Raw genomic sequence first — 20,571 nt, 5'->3', positions numbered from 1 at the left:
GAGGGAATTATTCCATCGAAATATAAAACGGAGGGGAATTGAGAGACGTTTTTTAAAACTCAAAAAGGATCTGAATCAGGTAAATAGGGAAAGAATTGTTTTGTGTTGAAGAATCAGAAATACATGACCAATTTATAATATATATGAAGAAAAAGGATAAACACTTGGAAAAACTTATTTCACACAAAAGTTGTTGAGTAACGGAACAGTTGAAGCAGAGAACACTGATTCTCCTTGGCTCTGTTTTCTGTTGCTTGAATGACGCAGTTGAATGTAATCCCTGTCAGTGAAATTCACCATCTAATCAGAGGTACCTAACATCATACTTCACTCACCCAAACCTAAAATGCTAGGTTTCAGGTGTTGTTTTGAAATATTAGGTACTAAAAAGCTCCAGCAAGATTGCAAAGCTTCCCGAAAGTTAAGGAAGTGTTCATGAAAAAGGCCACAGTGTTAACTGTTCAGTTTAAATGGAAATAAAAGACTGTTAATTGTATAGCAACAACTAACTTATCAGCTTCGCTTCCTGAGAATGCAGCACAAAAGACAAATAGACTTGAAGTATGTGTAAGGTTAGCAATACAAACATAGAAACTAGGAACACACTATATTCCAAGTGTGATCTTACCAAGGCCCTGTATAATTGCAGCAAGACATCCCTGCTCCTGTTCTCAAATCTTCTTGCTATGAAGGCTAACAAACCAATTGTCTCTTCACCGCCTGCTGCACATGCATGTTTACCTTCAGTAACTGGTGTACCAGGACACCCAGGTCTCATTGCTCATTCTCCTCTCCCAATCTATGGGCATTCAGACGACAATCTGCCTTACTGTTTTTGCGAGCAAAGTGCATTATCTCACATGTATCCACAGTATACTGCATCTACCTTAAATTTGCCCACTCACTCAGCTTATCCAAATCCACTGAAGCAGCTCTGCATTCTCCGCAGAGGCCACCCTCCCACCCAGCCTTGTATCATCTGCAAAATGGAGATATGGAGATATTAAATTTAGTTCCCTCATCTAAATCATTAATATACATTGTGAACAGCTGGGGTCCGAGTACTGATCCCCGTGGTACCCCATCAGGACTGCAGCTATTCCAGTACAGCCAAAACACTGGCATCTATCCGACAATGTGGAAAATTGCTCAGGTGTGTCCTGTACACAAAAAACAGGACAAATCCAATCCAGACTATTACTGCCCTATCAGTCTACTCTCCATCAACAAAGTGATGGAAGGAGTCATCAACAGTGCTATCAAGCAGAAATAACCTGCTCACAGACGCTCAGTTTGGGTTCCACCAGGGTCACTCAGTTCCTGACCTCATTACAGCCTTGGTTCAAAATGGACCAAAGAGCTGAATCCAGAGGTGAAGTGAGTGACTTCCCTTGACATCAAGGCAGCATTTTACAGAGTATGGCATCAAGGCGCCCTCGCTAGAATCGTATCCAGGCTTGGGCTGACAAGTGGAAAGTTGCATTCGCGCCACACAAGTGCTAGGCAACGAACAAGAGAGGACCTAACCACTGCCTCCCGATATTACCATTTCTGAATCAACATCCTGGGAGTTATCACTGATCAGAAACTGATCTGAACTAGCCATATTAATACTGTAGCTACCAGGACATGTCAAAGGCTAGGAATCCTAAGGCGAGTAACTCAGCTCCTAACCCCAAAGCCTTCCACCTAAAATGCACAAGTCACGCGTGTAACTGAATACTGTCCCCTTGCCTCGATGAGTGCAGTTCCAGCAACACTCAAGAAGCACAACGCCATTCAGGACAAAGCAGCCCGCTTGATTGCTCTCCCTTACACAAACGTTCAATCCCTCTACCATCGACTAACAGTGACAGCCATCTAAATCATCTCCAGGATGCACTGCAGTAACTCGCCATGGTTTCTTAGACAGCACCTTCCAAACCCACGACCAATACTATCTAGAAAGACAAGAGCAGCAGAAACCTTGGAACACCACCACCTGGGAAGTTTTCCCTCCCAAGTCACCCACCATCCTGACTTGGACATGTATCGCTGTTCCGACACTGTCGCTGGGGCAAAGTCGTGGAACTCCCTCCCTAAAAGCACTGTGGCTGTACCTGAACCTTAGGGACTGCAACGGCTCAAGAAGGCAGTTCACCACCAGCTTCTGAAGGCAACTAGGGATAGGCAATAAATTCTGGCCTAACCAGTGAAGCCCACATCCCATTAATTTTTATTTTTAAACCCCCATTAGTCACTGCCTACCACGTGTAAAAAGATCCATTTATTCCTGCTCTTTGTTTTCTGTCTGCCAACCAGTTTTCTATCCATCTCAATACACTACTGCCAATCCAATGTGCTTTAATATCATACGATAATCTCTTATTCGGGATCTTGCCGAAAGCCTTCTGAAACATAAACCACATCCATTGGCTCCGCCTCATCAACTCTACCAGTTACATCCTCAAAGTATTCCAGTAGATTTTGTTGAGCAGGATTTCCTTTGCGATCCTGCCACTTTTTTCCAAGTGACCTGCTATTAAATCTTTTATAATGGACTCTAGCATTTTTCCCATTACCGACATCTGACTGAGTGGTCTATCATACCCAGTTTTCTCTCCACTTACCTTTATAAATAGGGGGCTACAATCGCTACCTCAAAACGGTAGGAGCTGTCCCAGAGTCTATAGGAACTTGGATGATCATCACCAATACATCTATGATTTCTAGGGCCACTTCCTCAAGTATTCTAGTATGGGGCAGCAGGGTAGCATGGTGGTTAGCATAAATGCTTCACAGCTGCAGGGTCCCAGGTTCGATTCCCGGCTGGGTCACTGTCTGTGTGGAGTCTGCACGTCCTCCCCCTGTGTGCGTGGGTTTACTCCGGGTGCTCCGGTTTCCTCCCACAGTCCAAAGATGTGCGGGTTAGGTGGATTGGCCATGCTAAATTGCCCGTAGTGTCCTAATAAAAGTAAGGTTAAGGGGGGGGTTGTTGGGTTACGGGTATAGGGTGGATACGTGGGTTTGAGTAGGGTGATCATGGCTCGGCACAACATTGAGGGCCGAAGGGCCTGTTCTGTGCTGTACTGTTCTATGTTCTATGTTCTATGTAATGGGCAGCATGGTGGCGCAGTAGGTTAGCCTCACGGCACTGAGGTCCCAGGTTCCATCCCAGCTCTGGGTCACTGTCTGTGTGGAGTTTGCACATTCTCCCCGTGTTTGCGTGGGTTTCTCCCCTACAACCCAAAAATCTGCAGGCTAGGTGGATTGGCCATGCTAAATTGCCCCTTAATTGGAAAAAGTGAATTGTGTATTCTAAATTTTAAAAAATGTATTCTAATGTGCAGATCATCAGGCCCTGGGATTTATCGGCCTTCAATCCATCAATTTCCCAAATATAATTTCCCTACTAATACTGATTTTCCTTCAGTTCCTTCCTCTCATTAAACCAGTGTTCCCCCAATAGGGAAGATGGTGAAAGAAAAACAACCAACAGTAGCACGGTAGCATGGTGGTTAGCATAAATGCTTCACAGATCCAGGGTCCCAGGTTCGATTCCCGGCTGGGTCACTGTCTGTGCGGAGTCTGCACGTCCTCCCCGTGTGCGCGTGGGTTTCCTCCGGGTGCTCCGGTTTCCTCCCACAGTCCAAAGATGTGCGGGTTAGGTGGATTGGCCATGCTAAATTGCCCGTAGTGTCCTAAAAAAGTAAGGTTGGGTTACGGGTATAGGGTGGACACGTGGGTTTGAGTAGGGTGATCATTGCTCAGCACAACATCGAGGGCCGAAGGGCCTGTTCTGTGCTGTTCTATGTTCTAATGGGGACGCCTTCAAGGCAAAGCTGGAAATACAATGTCCCAACAGCATAGTCAATTCAGGAGAAAGGGAACAGTTGCATGAACTTATACTATCTTCACAAAAGCAAGAGATGTAATGTTGGAAACAGCAGAAATACAATAAGGTAAACTTCAGTTTATCAAATCTGTAAAGTAACCTGTCGCATCCAGCATAACCTTTGTTCTCACCTTACAAAGTAAAGCCCAGCAAAATTTGCGATGTGATCTAAATTCTTTTGATCATCAAGGGTCAGTCTATGATCACACAAATTAAAAGGAATATGTCACTCAGCCCCTCGAGCCTGCTCCACCATTCAATAAGATCATGGCTGATCCGATTGTAACCTCAACCCCACATTCCAGCCTACGCCCCGATAACCTTTAACCCCCTTGTTAATCAAGAATCTGTCTTACTCACTCTTAAATTATTCAAAGATTCTGTCTGTTTCCACTGCCTTTTGAGGAAGAGAAGTCTAAAGACACAGAACCCTCGGGAGAAAATTTTCTGCTCATCACTGGCTTAAATGAATGCCGACTAGTTATAGCTTATCAGACAAGGGGAAACATTCTCTCCACATCCAGCCTGTTATAAGACCCTTTAAGTCACCTCTTACTCTTTTAAACTCCAGTGGATATAAATTTAACCTGTCCAAGCTTTCCACAATACAACCTACCTATTCCTGGTTATTAGTCGAGTAAACCTTTTCTGAACTGCTTTCAACACATTTACATCTTTCCTTAAGTAAGGAGACTAATACTGAACATTATATGCCAGGTATGGTATCACCAATGCCAGTACAACGGAGGAATAATAACATTCTATTAGCCACCCTAATTACTTCCTGTACCTGCATGCAAGCCTTTTGTGACCCATGCATTAGGACACCCAGGTCCCTCTGCACCTCCGAGCTCTGGAATCTCCACTCCTTAGTCAATACACTTTTTTATTCTTCCTGCCAAAATGGATAATTTCACACTTGCCCATATTACACTCAATTTGCCAGATCTTTGTCCATTCACTCAACCTATTGTTCCTTTATAGCCTCCCTACATCCTCCTCACAATTTATTTCCTACCTGTGTCATCAGCAAATCTGGCACCCATACCTTCAGTCCCTTCATTCAAGTCATTTATAGAAATTTATTAAAGTCGAGGCCCCAGCATTGGTTCCTGTGGCACACTCCTCACACCTTGCCAACCAGAAAAAGACTCATTCATAGATTTCCTGCTAACTAGCCGATCTTGAATCCATGCCCTGAACCATGAGCTTTTATTTTCCACACTAGCCTTTGATGTGGCATTTTATCGACATTGAATATAGTGATGGTATTACATGTACTATCCAACTTTAGATTTGTTTTTAAATGTTAGCTCAGGGAACTGTACCTCTTTGGTTCCTCTGGCAGGTATGAATTAGATTATACTTAATTGTACTATCTTGTCAGTGTTGATTGTTGCAATTTGGTAAATAATATCACACTTGGGCACATGTATGACAGCTCAAACCAGGTGAGAAATAAAGAGAGATTAATCAGATCCATCACTAACAAGGATACATATCTGAATTTCCAAAACAATAATTGTTGTATATTGTGAAGGATTTGACATTCATCTGTGCTGCGATACATCAAATCTAATGGATCAATTCTCTTTTGAATGTTCGCAATCCATGTGAACATGCAAGATTGCATGACCGCAGAATCATACAGTGCAGTGAGACAGGCATTCAGGACATCTTTCTCAAAATAATTCTAGTCCTTCACTCTTTTTCCACAGTCCTATAAATGATTGGGGTTAAGTAGCGATCCAAATCACTTTTGGAAGTTACTCCTGAATCTGCTTCCACCATCCTTTCCAGCAGTGCATTCCAAACCATAACTCACTGAACAAAACAATTTACCTTCACTGCCAAATATTCTAAATCTGTGTCCTCTGGTTACCCACCATCATGCCAACAGAAAGTTCTTTCTCATCTACTTGATCAAAGCCGTCAATTTGAATACCACCATAATATTTCCATTCACACGGCTGTTCCTACTTGTCAACAAGGGCTTTTCCTCCCCTGTTCCTGCGGACACCTCCACAGGGGGCCCAGATCTGCCGACACTGTCACTACACTGTCTGTACTTCGAGATTCAATGAACTACCACTTCTGATACATGCCAAGTACCCTGACTCTTCCAAGGTGACTGGATGTTTGTCCTCAAGTGTCATGACCCTGCCCTGCTACCCTGAACGTGTCACACATCGTGCTGTTGTGCCTTTGGATAGACCACAAAAGACCACAGACATCTGTTATGGGCCAGTATTTAGAGAACCCCAAAGTGTATCATGGAGTTCACCTGAACCACAACTTTTAATAGAGTGTGGTATGGAGAGCACATGGCCCACTCTACAGGTGTGGTACATCAGAAATGGAAATGTATTTTTTAGAGCAAAATAATGTTTATTCTATGAACTCAAGTTAACCTTTTTTTAAAAATAGTGAACATCTTAGCAACCATCAATTCAAATACAACCCCCAAAGAATAAAACACTAAGTAATCTTTAAGCTGTCTTTTTACCATCCATAAGACTTTTTAAAAAAAACTTTTAAACAGAAGCACATCAGGTTAAAGTCACTGCTGAGTTACATTACAGAGAGAGAGAGGCTCATACACCTTCTGGCTGTGACTGCAGCTATTCAGCTCTGAAAACGAAACTAAAACACACCCTGCAGCAAACAGCCTAAAACAAAAGTAAAAAGCTGACAGGTTCGATTCCCAACCGGGTCACTGTCTGTGCGGAGTCTGCACGTTCTCCCCGTGTGTGCATGGGTTTCCTCCGGGTGCTCCGGTTTCCTCCCACAGTCCAAAGATGTGCAGGTTAGGTGGATTGGCCATGCTAAATTGCCCTTAGTGTCCAAAAAGATGAACTAGGGGCTGCTGGGTTGCGGGGATAGGGTAGATACGTGGGCTGCTCTTTGTAGGGGCCGGTGCAGACTCGATGGGCCGAATGGCCTCCTTCTGCACTGTAAATTCTATGACTATGACAGCCCAGCTCCACCCACTCTGACATCACTGCAGTAATAAACACCCATTTCTTAATGGTACTCTCACATGACACACCTCTCTGCGTTAGAGACAACTGGTTATATATAGCTTTAGTGAAGACTCGGGAGAAAGCGGCAAGAGTGAGGAAGCAAACAAGGGAGCAAGTGTAGAGTCACGGGTGGAACCGGGAAGCAACAGGGTTGTGGGGGACGCTACAGGCAAGGATGTCAAGTGCTAAAGTAGTTTTGGGCTCTCGGGCTCTCGGAATTGACAAGTAAATTTCAGCTGTTAATTCCACCTGATTAATCCATTAATTTCCTGTCATAGGGGAGCTTATCCGTTCTTTGCTCACAAACCTCAGTTGACCATCAGGATAGGCATGGTTGTAATAATTAAATGCACAGCATTTGGACTTTTGTGCAGTAGCACAGCTGAGGGGGAAAACACTGGTGTATTGCAAATATAACCTGCAAGTGCAGTGAGGCACCTCAGTGCCACAAAATGTATTAAAGAACCTGAACTGTAATACAATTTATGAGACGTCAAAATAGAACAGTTGTGTAATCTATTCTTACACATTTAATGAATGATGCACAGGCGCCTTTACAGGCGTCGGCCATGGCTCATTGATTACACTTGTGTATGTGCCATTGGGTCATGAGCATAAAAACCATTGTGGACACTCCAGAGCTATGCTGAGGAGGTGCTACACTGTGTCATCAGCAAATCTGACACCCGTGTATGCGTGGGTCTCACCCTCACAACTCAAAGATGCTGTTTTTTCGATGAGAAGTTAAACCAAAGCTCCATCTGTCCTCGCAGGTAGATGCAAACGATCACATGGCAGGTGGGGAGTCCTGGCCAATATTTACCCTCAACCAGCATCATTCTGAATACATTATCTGGATTTTATTTCACGGTTGGTTTTGGGAACTTGTTTGTACAAACTGGTTTATGCATTTCCTGAAACAGTAGCTACACTTCAATTGTTCTTCATTTGACTGTAAAGCAGTCAAAGAGTTAGGAACTAATTGTGATGCAAATGTACATCCAGGTTGTCACTTGAAATGAAATGAAAAATGAAAATCGCTTATTGTCACGAGTAGGCTTCAAATGAAGTTACTGTGAAAAGCCCCTAGTCGCCACATTCCGGCACCTGTTCGGGGAGGCTGTTACGGGAATCGAACCGTGCTGCTGGCCTGCTTTCAAAGACAGCGATTTAGCCCAGTGTGCTAAACAGCCCCGTTTCTTCACTGTCACACTGCAGTAGCATGCTGAGCCCATCAGCCACATGGAGAGCTCCCGTATTTTGAATATTAAAATGCGATATTTCAAACTTCTGGAAAATAGAGGACAAAACAGCACTTTACGACAACCTGAGATAATTATACAAGTGCAAGTACTTTTTTTTCAAGAAACCACGAGTCTTTCTGGGAACAAACAGGTTAGGAATTATAAGTGTGGTGCCCTTCATATACGACATGTCAGTTGCAGTCACCCCAGGGTTTGCCTTTTATTGGGAAAAATAAATGACTGATTTTAAGCAACTCTTTAGATACTTGTTAACAATAAATTTAGAGTACCCAATTCTTTTTTTCCCCTTACATTAAGGAGCAATTTAGCCTGGTCAATTCACCTACCAGGCACATCTTTTGAGCTGTGAGGGCGAGACCCACGCAGACACGGGGAGAATGTGCAAACTCCACACGGACAGTGGCCTGGACTCGGATCAAACCCGGTTCCTCAGCGCCGTGAGGAAGCAGTTTCCACCACTGCGCAACTGTGCTGCCCCTTCTTTATAAACACTTAATCATCTATAAAACTGCCATTGTGAACCAAGCATTATACGTAATGTTGCAGTGTTCATCATCAATAGGATTTTAGATCTCTTTAGGTGCCACACCAAAAGTTAATACACCAAATAAGGACTCATGAAGTAGGGGGTAATATGTTAGGATGGATAGAGGACTGGTCAACGGATGGGAAACAGACAGTAGGGATAAAATGAGACCTTTTCAAGTTGGCAGACTGTCACTAATAGAATGACATAAGAACCAATGATGGGGCCTCAGCGGTTTACAATCTGTACAAAGAGACAGGGTAATATATCTACGTTTGCTGTCTATTCAAAACTGAGCAGAATTTGAGAGAGAAGGGCATAATATGTAAATAGTCCAACTGGGGAAGGGGCAGTACTGACTTGGTATTGGGGAATGAGTCCAGCCAGGTGGACGAGGTTTCAGTCGCGGAGCATTTTGGGAACAGTGACCATAATTTACTAATTTTTCAGGTACTGTTGGATAAAGGCAGTCCTCGGGTGAAGGTGCTAAATTGAGGGAAGGTTAATTAGAATAATGTTAGGCAGAAACTGAAGAATCTAGATTGGGGGCGCATGTTTGAGGGTAAATCAACATCTGGCAATTGGGAAGCTTTCAAACATCAGCTGACAGGAATTCAGGAACGGTATGTTCCTGTGAGGAAGAAGGATAAATATGGAAAGTTTGGAAAACCTTGGATAACGAGGGATATCGTGAGCTTGATCAGAAAGAAAAAGGAAGCATTTGTCAGGGCTTGAAGTCTAGGAACAGACGAAGCCCGTGAAGAATATAACGAACGTAGGAAGGACAAGGAGTCAGGAGGGCGAAAAGGAGTCACGAAAAGTAAGTGGCAACCAGTTTTGAGGTAAATCCGACAGATTTTTCTATGTATATAAAGAGCAATAGGATAGCCAAGGAAAGGGTTGGCCCACTCAAGAACAGGGGAGGGAACCTATGCGTGGAGCCAGAGAAAATGGGTGAGGTATTAAATGAGTACTTTGCATCAGTATTCACCAAAGAGAAGGACTTGGTTGTTGATGAGTCTGGGGAAAGGTGTGTAGATAGTCTGGGTCACATTAAGATCAGAAAGAAGGTGGTATTGGGCGTCTTGAAAAACACTACGGTAGACAAGTCCCCAGAGCCCTGATGGGATCTCCCCTAGAATACTGAGGTAGGCAAGGGAGGAAATTGATGGGGCCTGGATAGGAATCTTTGTATCCTCACTGGCTACAGTTGAGGTCCAAGAGGACTGGAGAATAACTAATGTTGTTCCTCTGTTTAAGAAGGATAGCAAGGATAATCCAGGAAATTACAGGCCGGTGAGCCTCGTGTCAGTGGTGGGGAAATTATTAGGAAGGATTCCTCGAGATATAACATACTCCCATTTGGAAGCAAGTGAAGGTATTAGCGCGAGGCAGCATGGTTTAGTGAAGGGAAGGTCATGTCTCACAAATTTTGGTCGTGTCTCACTAACTTGGGTGGTTTTTTGAGGAAGTCATGAAGATAGGCGGCATGGTAACACAGTGGTTAGCACTGTTGCATCACAACGCTAGGGACCCTGGTTCGATTCCCAGCTTGGGTCACTGTCTGTGTGGAGTCTGCACGTTCTCCCAGTGTCTGCGTGGGTTTCCGCCGGGTGCTCCTGTTTCTTCCAAGTCCCGAAAGATGTGCTGTTAGGTGAATTGGACATTCTGAGTTCTCCTTCAGTGTACCAGAACAGGTGCCTGAGTGTGGCAACGAGGGGATTTTCACAGTAACTTCATTTTAGTGGTTTTTAAAAATTAATATTGAGTACCCAATTCATTTTTTTCAATTAAGGGGCAATTTAGCGAGGCCAATCCACCTACCAGGCACGTCTTTGAGTTGTGGGTGCAAAACCCATGCAAACACAGGGAGAATGTGCAAAATCCACAGGGACAATGACCCAGAGCCGGATCGAACCGGAGATCTCGGTGTCTGAGGCAGCAGTGCTAACCACTGTGCCACCATGCTGCCCTTCATTGTAGTGTTCCTTGTGACACTAATAAAGATTATTATTATGATTGATGAAGATAGGGCAGTGGATGTTGTCTACATGGACTTCAGTAAAGCCTCTGACAAGGTCCCTCATGGCAGACTGGTACAAAAGGTGAAGTCACATGGGATCAGAGGTGAGCAGGCAAGATGGATGCAGAACTGGCTCGGGTCATAGAAGACAGAGGGTAGCAGTGGAAGGGTGCTTTTCTGAATGGAGGGCTGTAACTAGTGGTGTTCTGCAGGGATCAGTGCTGGGACCTTTGCTGTTTGCAGTATACATAAATGATCTGGAGGAAAACGTGACTGGTCTGATTAGTAGGTTTGTGGACGACATGAAGGTTGGTGGAATTGCGAATGGCGATGAGGACTGTCAGATGATACAGCAGGATATAGATCGGTTAAAGACTTGGGCGGTGGGCGGCACGGTGGCGCAGTGATTAGCACTGCTGCCAACAGCGCTGAGGACCTGAATTCGATCTCGGCCCCAGGTCACTGTTTGTGTGGAGTTTACACATTCTCCCCATGTCTACGTGGGTTTTGCCCCCACAACCCAAAGATGTGCAGTGCAGGTGGATTGGCCACCCTAAATTGTCCCTTAATTAGAAAATATGAATTGGGTACTCTAAATTTAAATAAATCATTTTTTAAAAATAAATAAACTGGGTTTGTTCTCACTGGAACGATGGATGTTGAGGGGCGACCTGATAAAGACTACAAAATTATGAGGTGCATGGACAGAGTGGATAGTCAGAAGCTTTTTCCCAGGGGAGAAGAGTCAACGACTAGGGGACATATGTTTAAGGTGCGAGGGGCGACGGTTAGAGGAGATGTGCGAGGAAAGTTGTTTTTTTTTTAAAACAGAGGGTAGTGGCTGCCTGGAACTCGCTGCAGGAGGTGGTCGTGGAAGCAGGTATGATAGTGACATTTAAGAGGCATCTTGACAAATACATGAATAATATGGGAATACAGGGATACAGGCCCCAGAAGTGTAAAAGGTTTTAGGTTAGACGGGCAGCATGGTTGGCGTAGGCTTCGAGAGCCAACGAGACTGTTCCTGTGCTGTACTTTTCTTTGTTCTTTGCAGAGGCTGGAAAGAGATGCAGACAGGTTGTGTGTCCAACAAGGTGGCAGATGTGGAGAAGTGTGAGGCTAATCAGTTTGGAATTTGGAAATGAAAATAGCATGAAACTTTGAGGTTGATGTTCAGAGAGTTGGGTGTACTCATAAGGAACAGAAACATGTTATCATGCGGATCTAGCAAGTAATTAAGACAATCCAGCAAGCAATTAAGATGGCCTTTATATCAAGGGGATTGGACGACAAATTAAAGAAGTCTTCCTAAAATTGCATGGTGTTTTGGCGCGGCAACACCGGGAATACTGTGTGCCGTTTCAGTGTCCACATTTAAGCAGGGAAATACTTGCCTTGGAGGTACAGAAAGGTACACCACATTAACTCCTGGGATGCAATTGCTGTTCTATGATGAGGGGCTGTGTAAATTGTGTCTATTTTCTCTGAAACTCAGAAGAATGAGAGGTGATCTAATTGAAACATACAAAACTAAAATTGAAAAAATATCATTGAAAGGATTGTGAATCTTTGCAATTCTCTAACCCAGGGGGTCGTGGATGTTCAATAATGGAGTATTTTCAAGACTGAGATAGATCTTCACTCTCATGAATTAAGGGATAGATTGAGTGGGGAGTAAGGTGGAGCTGAAGATCAGCCATGAAGCTACCAAATGGCAGAGCAGGCCCGAGAGACCAAATGATCTATTTCTGCTCCTATTTCAAAAATCAATATTTTTTAACCAACAGAGAATTTCCAACAATTGTGAGTAAACTTCAATATTTATGCTTTGGTTACTACTTAACACGAACACTATGGTAAACAGTTAGACAAATTGTTATGTTTGGTCATGGTGAGACTGGAGTACATTAATCAGATCAAATTTTGAACATTCTTCAACAAATCCACAAAGGTCGATGAAAACTCACAGAACACAATACTCGCAAACCCTCTGGCATTTGGATTCTCACGGATGTAATGTTCCTAGTGGGAGACAATAAGCAAACTCTAGTGAAAGAGAAGCTGCACTGACCCAGAAAGGCCATATCAAATCCTCTCATTAGCTTCATCCACATTTTTCCTTGCCAAATCTAGACCCAATAGGAATAGAACCTTGAACCGTACTGATCATCTCAACTTCCTTACAATAAGGTGTCATCTACATCAAAGTCAATGCATGCGATGGTGAAGCATCACAATCATTTTCCAAGAACCCCAAGCTTTGTATCTGAAGCCGAATGATCTACTGGCCTGAGAAAACACTACCTCCTGAATCGCTGCAAATCATGGTTCAGCCATCGACATTTTTGTGTGGTTCCTTACCACGAGTCCAACCTACAATGTTTTCCAAATTGGAACGCAGTTGGGAATGGATATCTCCTTCCATGAAGGATCAGGACATTAGGCACGAGGAAAAGAGGGGAAAAATCTAATGTAGGTAATAGCTTGATCTGACAAGGAGGGATTCAAGTATTTATTTGCAGCGAGAAGTTGAAATAATGAGCAAGAACATATTTGAAGATAATTTAAAATACTGAGCAGTTATTCATTTGCATAGACAACAAAGCAGTTCGCAATAATGCAATAAATTCAAGACAACCGTGAAGAGGGAAATACTAAGACTGGCTAAACTTAAATAGAATCCGGCTTTAATAACAACTGCAGAAAAGCTTTGCCACATGCAATTGTAAACTACTAAAACAAAGCTTTGCCCCAAGTGTTTGGGGTGGGGTAGACATTGAACATCTATTAATTTCCACTTCAATCTGTGGCCTCAAGAGAAATTAAGTCTGGTTATAAGTTTCACACTTGGGGTGCAGAGGAAAGTCCCAAAAAGGGTGCCCCTCATTATCATGAGAGACACAAGGAGGGAGAAACATTCAATTAACTGGTTGGTTTCCATGCAATACCACTGTTATTTCTCCATTCAGAAATGAATCAGATACTGGAAAGGCTTACAGCAAGCAATTAACAAACATTACTGTAAAGGGTGAGTGTAACAAATATTTTTGAAATGACCCACGTTGGAACAGATCAAACATAACAAAACATGGCTGATTAATCATCCTTAGAAACAGTACATTTCAGAAGAATGATTAATACATGTGGTTCTCATTTATTTCAGAATACAAGCACTTGATTTCACATGATGCATCAATGTGCCTCGGTGGCAGCACTCTCACACGCGTTAGACAGTCAAGGTATAAAGCCCATCAGCACTCCCTATCCCATCCTGCTTCAAGACTTGCGTACTTAAAAAGTAAACTAAAAAAAATAATAATTAGCATTGCTTTGTCAGAGGTCAGATGAGACTCAATCTGCCTGTTCAGTGCACCTAAAATGAGTCCCATGGCCATTTTCCAAAAAGGAAGAGTGTCCTTCTACTTTCTGGGTTTGCTTATTGCAACAGAAAATCAGATCCAAGTGCGTACGACGACTGACATGATTCCCTCAGTGAGCAATTTCAATTTAAACAAATTTTCACATTACACAACTGGACACTTGATCGGGTAAAACAGGTCAAGTGCACTGCATATAAAATTGCTCAAGAACAACCATAAAAAGTTCCAAAGGAAAGGGCAAACTTTGAAACAGTTAGTGGACTTCAGGACTTGTCTGGATAGAAGCGTTCTTCTTATTGATCTCTCTAAAGATAGTACTTCTTATTGACCAAGCGGACTTCAGCCCATTCTTGTATCCTCCTTTCCCTACCTGTCATATGTGGGAGCAAGAAAAAAATTCTAATCTCTAAACTTGCATTGGGGTGTGAATGTTATTTGAATCGCCTCCAACTTCGGGCTGAATGCCCAAGTTGAACAACTGGAATTATACTTTTTAGCTCCATTTTAATTTCCCTCAAATGCTGGACTCGGGCAACAACACTGGAAAACACCTTGGTCCTCAAAAAACAACAAAGAATATTAGAGAGGAAGTGAGGAAAAGGCCAGTCGTCTTGCCCTCTCCAGCACCTTGTAACTTCTGACTATCCCAATGTCTAACTGTAATCATTTTTTTCCCCATTGGCCAGACTGTCTCACCAGCCTAGTTATTTTGTCCAATTTCAAAAGATTTTAATTCCAAACACTGCGAACCTATGCTTCAAACACAGTTCCATTATGGGATGCAGCGTAGACTAAAGTGGAACTTCAAAAAATGGGTTGACAGATTAGATATTAAGTATTTTTGAAGTTTTCTGGACAATGGCATTTGGGGAGAAAGTTGCTAAACATCCCAGTAGCAGACAGGTCATTCACCTACTGTACAAATGGCAACTTTTCACAACAGCAATCTAATAACAAAATCACAGCGCACTGCACTGCCCATAGCTTTATATAGAACAACTGATGTCCACCAGAAGAATAAGACCACCACAGTTCAAGCCAAGTAAACCATCTCCCCTACCAAGATGTACCATATCCCACCAGCTGACTACTGGATCCACAGCCCCATTACAGCAGAACAAGCAGCACTGACTACAAAGCTTGGATACTTCCTATTGGGTGGGCATGCAGACAAGATGACCAAAATGTCCAAGTTCAAAGATGAACTAGAACATAGAACAAAGAATACAACAGCACAGGAACAGGCCCTTCAGCCCTCCAAGCCTGTACCAGTCATGATACCATCCTTGACCAAAACCCTCAGCCACATCCCTCTATAAAATAACATATCCCTCTTATGAAAGATCAACTGAAAAACAAATGAAAAGTAAAACGAGAGTCAGAACCGATTTATAGCCTAGCTCTGGAAGGCAGTTAAAACCACTGTTGGATGTTGAAAGACCTTCTTCAAATGGCAGAGAGGTGTAAAACAGAAGTTACAGATCACCAATAATGTGGTTAACTTGTAACTGCCCACTGTAATGGCCTCACACGTCAAGGATAATTAAGGAAATGCTTCCTTTGCCAGGGGTGCCCACATCCCATTAAAGAATATATTTTTAAAAGCCCTCCCCATATGGATGTATCTGAAGTAAACAGCAAAGCATGCAATACACAACTTTGCTCTGAAGATATACATTTCAATTAAAGCAATTTGTTCAAAAATGTTTAACATTGAATCAATGAAATGCAAGTAAATAAAAAACTATCTACAAGAGCTGACTGACACTTCCTACAGAAAAGGTTTGAATTTATATAGCACCTTCCACAACCTCAGGATAGAGTGCTCTTTTGGAAGGGTCGATGCCAAATTACCTCTTTCTGCACTGTAGGGAGTCTATGTAATGCAACAGCTCCCCAATTTCTAGAGTGGGATTTGAACTCCCAACCTTCTGACTCAAGAGGTGAGAGTTTTACCAAGAATGGCTGACCTGCACAAGCTGGATTATTACTATTGGCTTTCTAAAATAATCCAATTCCCAGTGAGGCAGTGGTTGTACATCAAGCCATATTTGATCACAATCGTTTACACCAAGAACAATGTTACTAAAACTCTCAGAAATAAATTATAGGGAGTGAAATGTGAGAAAAAATGGCAACATATTCTGCTGCTACTTGAAAAAATGTTTGAAATCTTCAGTCCAGTTATTCTGGCTGGCTGACCTGGGATTGTGCCCAGCTCATAGCTAAGTTATAGAGCTGTGGTTAAAGAACGCTCAATCAAAATATTACCCGGTCACTGTGCTCCTCAAATGCTATATTCCCAGCCATATTTTGAAAAATGGATGTCATCAAATCTAGCTCAATGCTAACAAATTCCTCGGTCTTAAATCAGGGCAGAGTCAATGGCAATGGACCACATGCTAATGGGGAAAATTTGCCGTGTACCCCCATCTATTAACTTAACAAAGACTACAAAATGTAGCAGCTATCACTTACTTTGCAATTATTCTTTCTTTGGAAAAAATTTTATTGAGGCATTTATGTACTTGCACATCAAATGCAACTACAAAACAGAACAAGCCAACAAGGCTGCAAATAACCAAATCAACTAAATACCTAACACCCCACCAGCCCGCCCCCCTACTTCCCAGCTCTCCAATCTCCCCATTTTATCCCCCCCTCCCTCCCACTGCTGACATCTTAACTGTTCTCAAAGTAGTTGATGAATGGCTGCCATCTCCAGAGAAACCCCTCCACAGACCCCCTCAAGGCGAACTTTATCTTTTCCAGCCTGAGAAACTCTGCAGGTCACTCACCCACACTGTTTGCAATTATTTTCTATGATCAGTGGCACAATGGCACCCAGCCATAAGTAGCCATTAGAAGAACATTTTTAAAAAATTAATTTGACTCCAGTGGTCAGTGGAGGCAAGATCCATAGTAACAATACTGGAATATCGAAGGACAAATTAGACTCCCAAATTTTGAATCCATGCTCTAACACCCTGGTTCAGGAAGAAATGTTTAATTCTGCACTTTAAAACTAAAAGATCCCATGAGAAAACGGAGAAGTGTTCCTAGCAAGACAAGACAAGATTTAATATCTGTATTTCATAGGGCAGCACGGTGGGGCAGTGGGTTAGCACTGCGGCCTCACGGCGCCGAGATCCCAGGTTCGATCCCGGCTCTGGGTCACTGTCTGTGTGGAGTTTGCACATTCTTCCCATGTTTGCGTGGGTTTCGCCCCCACAACCCAAAAGATGTGCAAGCTAGGTGGATTGGCCACGTTAAATTGCCCCTTTTAATTGTAAAAGAAAATGAATTGGGTACTCTTAACAAAACAAAAAAATATTTCATACTAATATTTTGGATTTGTAGATTGCTGTGATTCAGCTGCAACATCTTAGCAAAAACCTAATACCTACGGAACTTACCCAATTGAAATCTTACATTCTGGAAAGGTCCCATCAGATTGCAAAATAGTGAATGTGATGCCTCTATTCAAGAAAGGAAGGGGACAGAAAGCAGCAAACAACAAACCAGTTAGCTTAACATCTGCCTCAGGGCAATTGTTGGAATCTATTATTATGGGGGTTATAGTAGGGCACTTAGAAAATCTCAATGCACTCAAGCAGAGTCAACATGGCTTTCAGAAAGGGAAAATCGTGTTTGACTAATTTCAATTAAAGCAATTTTTTGCTCCCGAAGCATACTATCTCATAAAACCACAATAAATTGCTTCTGCCGGCTGTCAGTCCAGCCCACTAGCTGATCTTCCTCGAAGTCTCCCATTTGTCAAACGTGTAGTCAGTACATTTTCCAATTAACTGCTGGAAGATATAATCTAGTTAACACCTGTACATGCTTCAAGACAATGAGGCGTAGTGATGGACAAATCAAACAAGAAAAACACTCATGGGGAAGATAGGGTACAATGCATATCACCATCCATGATTTTACTAATGATCTGATTAATTAATTGTCACTCAGACTACGGCACGAGAGGTTTTGCTCATTTAAATCTGATACTTGCATTTGTATGTCACGTTTAAAACAGTAAGAAGTCTTACAACACCAGGTTAAAGTCCAACAGGTTTGTTTCAAACACGAGCTTTCGGAGCACGGCTCCTTCTTCAGGTGAATGGAAAGGCTTGTTCCAGAAATGTTTATATAGACACAGTCAGAGGTGCCCCGGAATGCGAGCACCTGCAGGCAATCAAATCATCAAAGATGCAGAGAGAGAGGTAACTCCAGGTTAAAGAGGTGTGAATTGTCCCAAGCCAGTTCAGTCGGTAGGCCTCTGCAAGTCCAGGCTTGTTGGTGGGGGCCGAATGTAATGCGACATGAATCCCAGATCCCGGTTGAGTCCGCATTCATGCGTGCGGAACTTAGCTATAAGTTTTTGCTCAGCAATTTTGCGTTGTCGCGTCTCCTGAAGGCCTCCTTGTAGAATGCTGACCCGGAGATCAGAGGCTGAATGTCCTTGACTGCTGAAGTGTTCCCCAACTGGAAGGGAACAGTCCTTTGCTCCCTTTGCTCACCATTACACGTGGAAACACCACCCACCAGGTACGCGGCGCATACTCGTGCGACTCGACCAATGTAGTCTACCTCATACGCTGCAGGAAAGGATGTCCCGAAGCGTGGTACATTGGCGAGACCATGCAGACACTGCGACAACGAATAAACGGGCATCGTGCGACTATCAACAGGCAGGACTGTTCCCTTCCAGTTGGGGAACACTTCAGCAGTCAAGGACATTCAGCCTCTGATCTCCGGGTCAGCATTCTACAAGGAGGCCTTCAGGAGACGCGACAACGCAAAATTGCTGAGCAAAAACTTATAGCTAAGTTCCGCACGCATGAATGCGGACTCAACCGGGATCTGGGATTCATGTCGCATTACATTCGGCCCCCACCAACAAGCCTGGACTTGCAGAGGCCTACTGACTGAACTGGCTTGGGACAATTCACACCTCTTTAACCTGGAGTTACCTCTCTCTCTGCATCTTTGATGATTTGATTGCCTGCAGGTGCTCGCATTCCGGGGCATCTCTGACTGTGTCTATATAAACATTTCTGGAACAAGCCTTTCCATTCACCTGAAGAAGGAGCCGTGCTCCGAAAGCTCGTGTTTGAAACAAACCTGTTGGACTTTAACCTGGTGTTGTAAGACTTCTTACTGTGCTCACCCCAGTCCAACGCCGGCATCTCCACATCACGTTTAAAACAGTAAAAGATCCCAAGGTGCTTCACAGAAGCATCACCAGGAAATCTTCCACCGAGCCAAAGAAGGAATTTGGCAAGACGGCCACAAGCTAAGTCGACGTGGTACGTTTAAGGAAGGTAAATGACTGAGGGAATTTAAGAGCTTAGGATCTTAGCATCAGAACATACAACAACCTACAGAAGAGTGATTAAAACAGAGGATGCAAACAGGGCCAGAAGTGAAGGACTACAGGTATGCTGGAGAGTTAATGGGTTGGACGTTACAGAAATAGGGAGGAGTAACACCATTGAAGATTTGAAAAAAAAAACTTTTCAATATATTTAGAGCACCCAATTATTTTTTCCCAGTTAAATGGCAATTTAGCATGGCCAACACACCTCACCTGCACATCTTTGGGTTGTGAGAGCGAACCCCAGGCAGACACGGGGAGAATATGCAAACTCCAGACAGAGTGACCAGCGTCAGGGATCGAACCTGGGTCCTCAGAGCCATAGGCAGTAATGCTAACCACTACGCCACCGTGCTGCCCCAAGATTTGAAAACAATGAATGAGATTTTTTTTATTTAAAAAGAGGCATAATTTAACTAGGAATCAATACAGGTCACCCAGCAAAGAGATGATTGGTAAAGAGGACTTGATCCGAGTTTGGACAGGCAGAGTTTTAGATAAATTTAAGTTCATGGAGGGTGGTAGATTGCAGGTTCTCCAGGAGTGCACTTGGCTGAATAGTCACATCTGGAGGTAAGAACAGTTTTAATGAGGGTTCGAATGAAGAAAGGAGACAGACGTGACATGGCAGACCTTTAAGGAAACATAAATGGTTGAGTGATATACATGAAGAAGTTCCTCTGCCTCAAACTGGAGAGTGGTGATATATGATAAAGTAACCATTGAAATGTAATGAATTAAGATTTTTAAATCACATGGATAACCTTACTCATTAGATGACAGAGGTTGATCATAGCAGAGCAACCCAATGAGGATGTATGTAATTCCTTTTAGCTGTAAGAAAAAGTTCTGGAATTACTCAGCAAGTCACAAGCAAGAATAGACCAAATGGCCCGTCAAGTCTGCTCCATCATTCAGTACAAGTTTGGCTAATCCTGCACCTCTGCTCCATTTTGTTATGCACTTCCAATATCCCTAGATTCCGAGTCACCAAAAATCTATATCTTGGCATAAAATCTCCTCATGATGGAGCATCCACAACACTGAGTGAAATAATTCTCCTCAACTCCATGTTAAATGACCAACTCCTTATCCTGAGA

The 20,571-nt window shown here is 43.1% G+C and overlaps 1 protein-coding gene across 17 annotated transcripts in view; it reads right to left on the bottom strand.

The window, feature by feature from the left end:
• eps8a (epidermal growth factor receptor pathway substrate 8a) overlaps window positions 1–20,571 on the bottom strand; it is a 200,908-nt gene that overhangs the window by 139,555 nt on the left and 40,782 nt on the right. For 2 of the 17 annotated variants that reach the window (XM_038811136.1, XM_038811135.1), the window contains exon 2: window positions 12,679–12,733. The exons of 14 other annotated variants lie outside the window; for them this stretch is intronic. The gene's annotated coding sequence lies outside the window, so the exon portion shown is untranslated. Of the gene's footprint in view, window positions 1–12,678; window positions 12,734–20,240; window positions 20,306–20,571 lie in introns of all 17 variants that reach the window. One more of the 17 variants, XM_038811133.1, reaches the window with a different exon arrangement.

Source organism: Scyliorhinus canicula, chromosome 11 (assembly GCF_902713615.1).
Source record: "Scyliorhinus canicula chromosome 11, sScyCan1.1, whole genome shotgun sequence".
NCBI classification, from domain to species: Eukaryota; Metazoa; Chordata; class Chondrichthyes; order Carcharhiniformes; family Scyliorhinidae; genus Scyliorhinus; species Scyliorhinus canicula.
The sequence above is the reverse complement of the archived record's forward strand: the minus strand, read 5'-3'. Positions and strand labels throughout refer to the sequence as shown.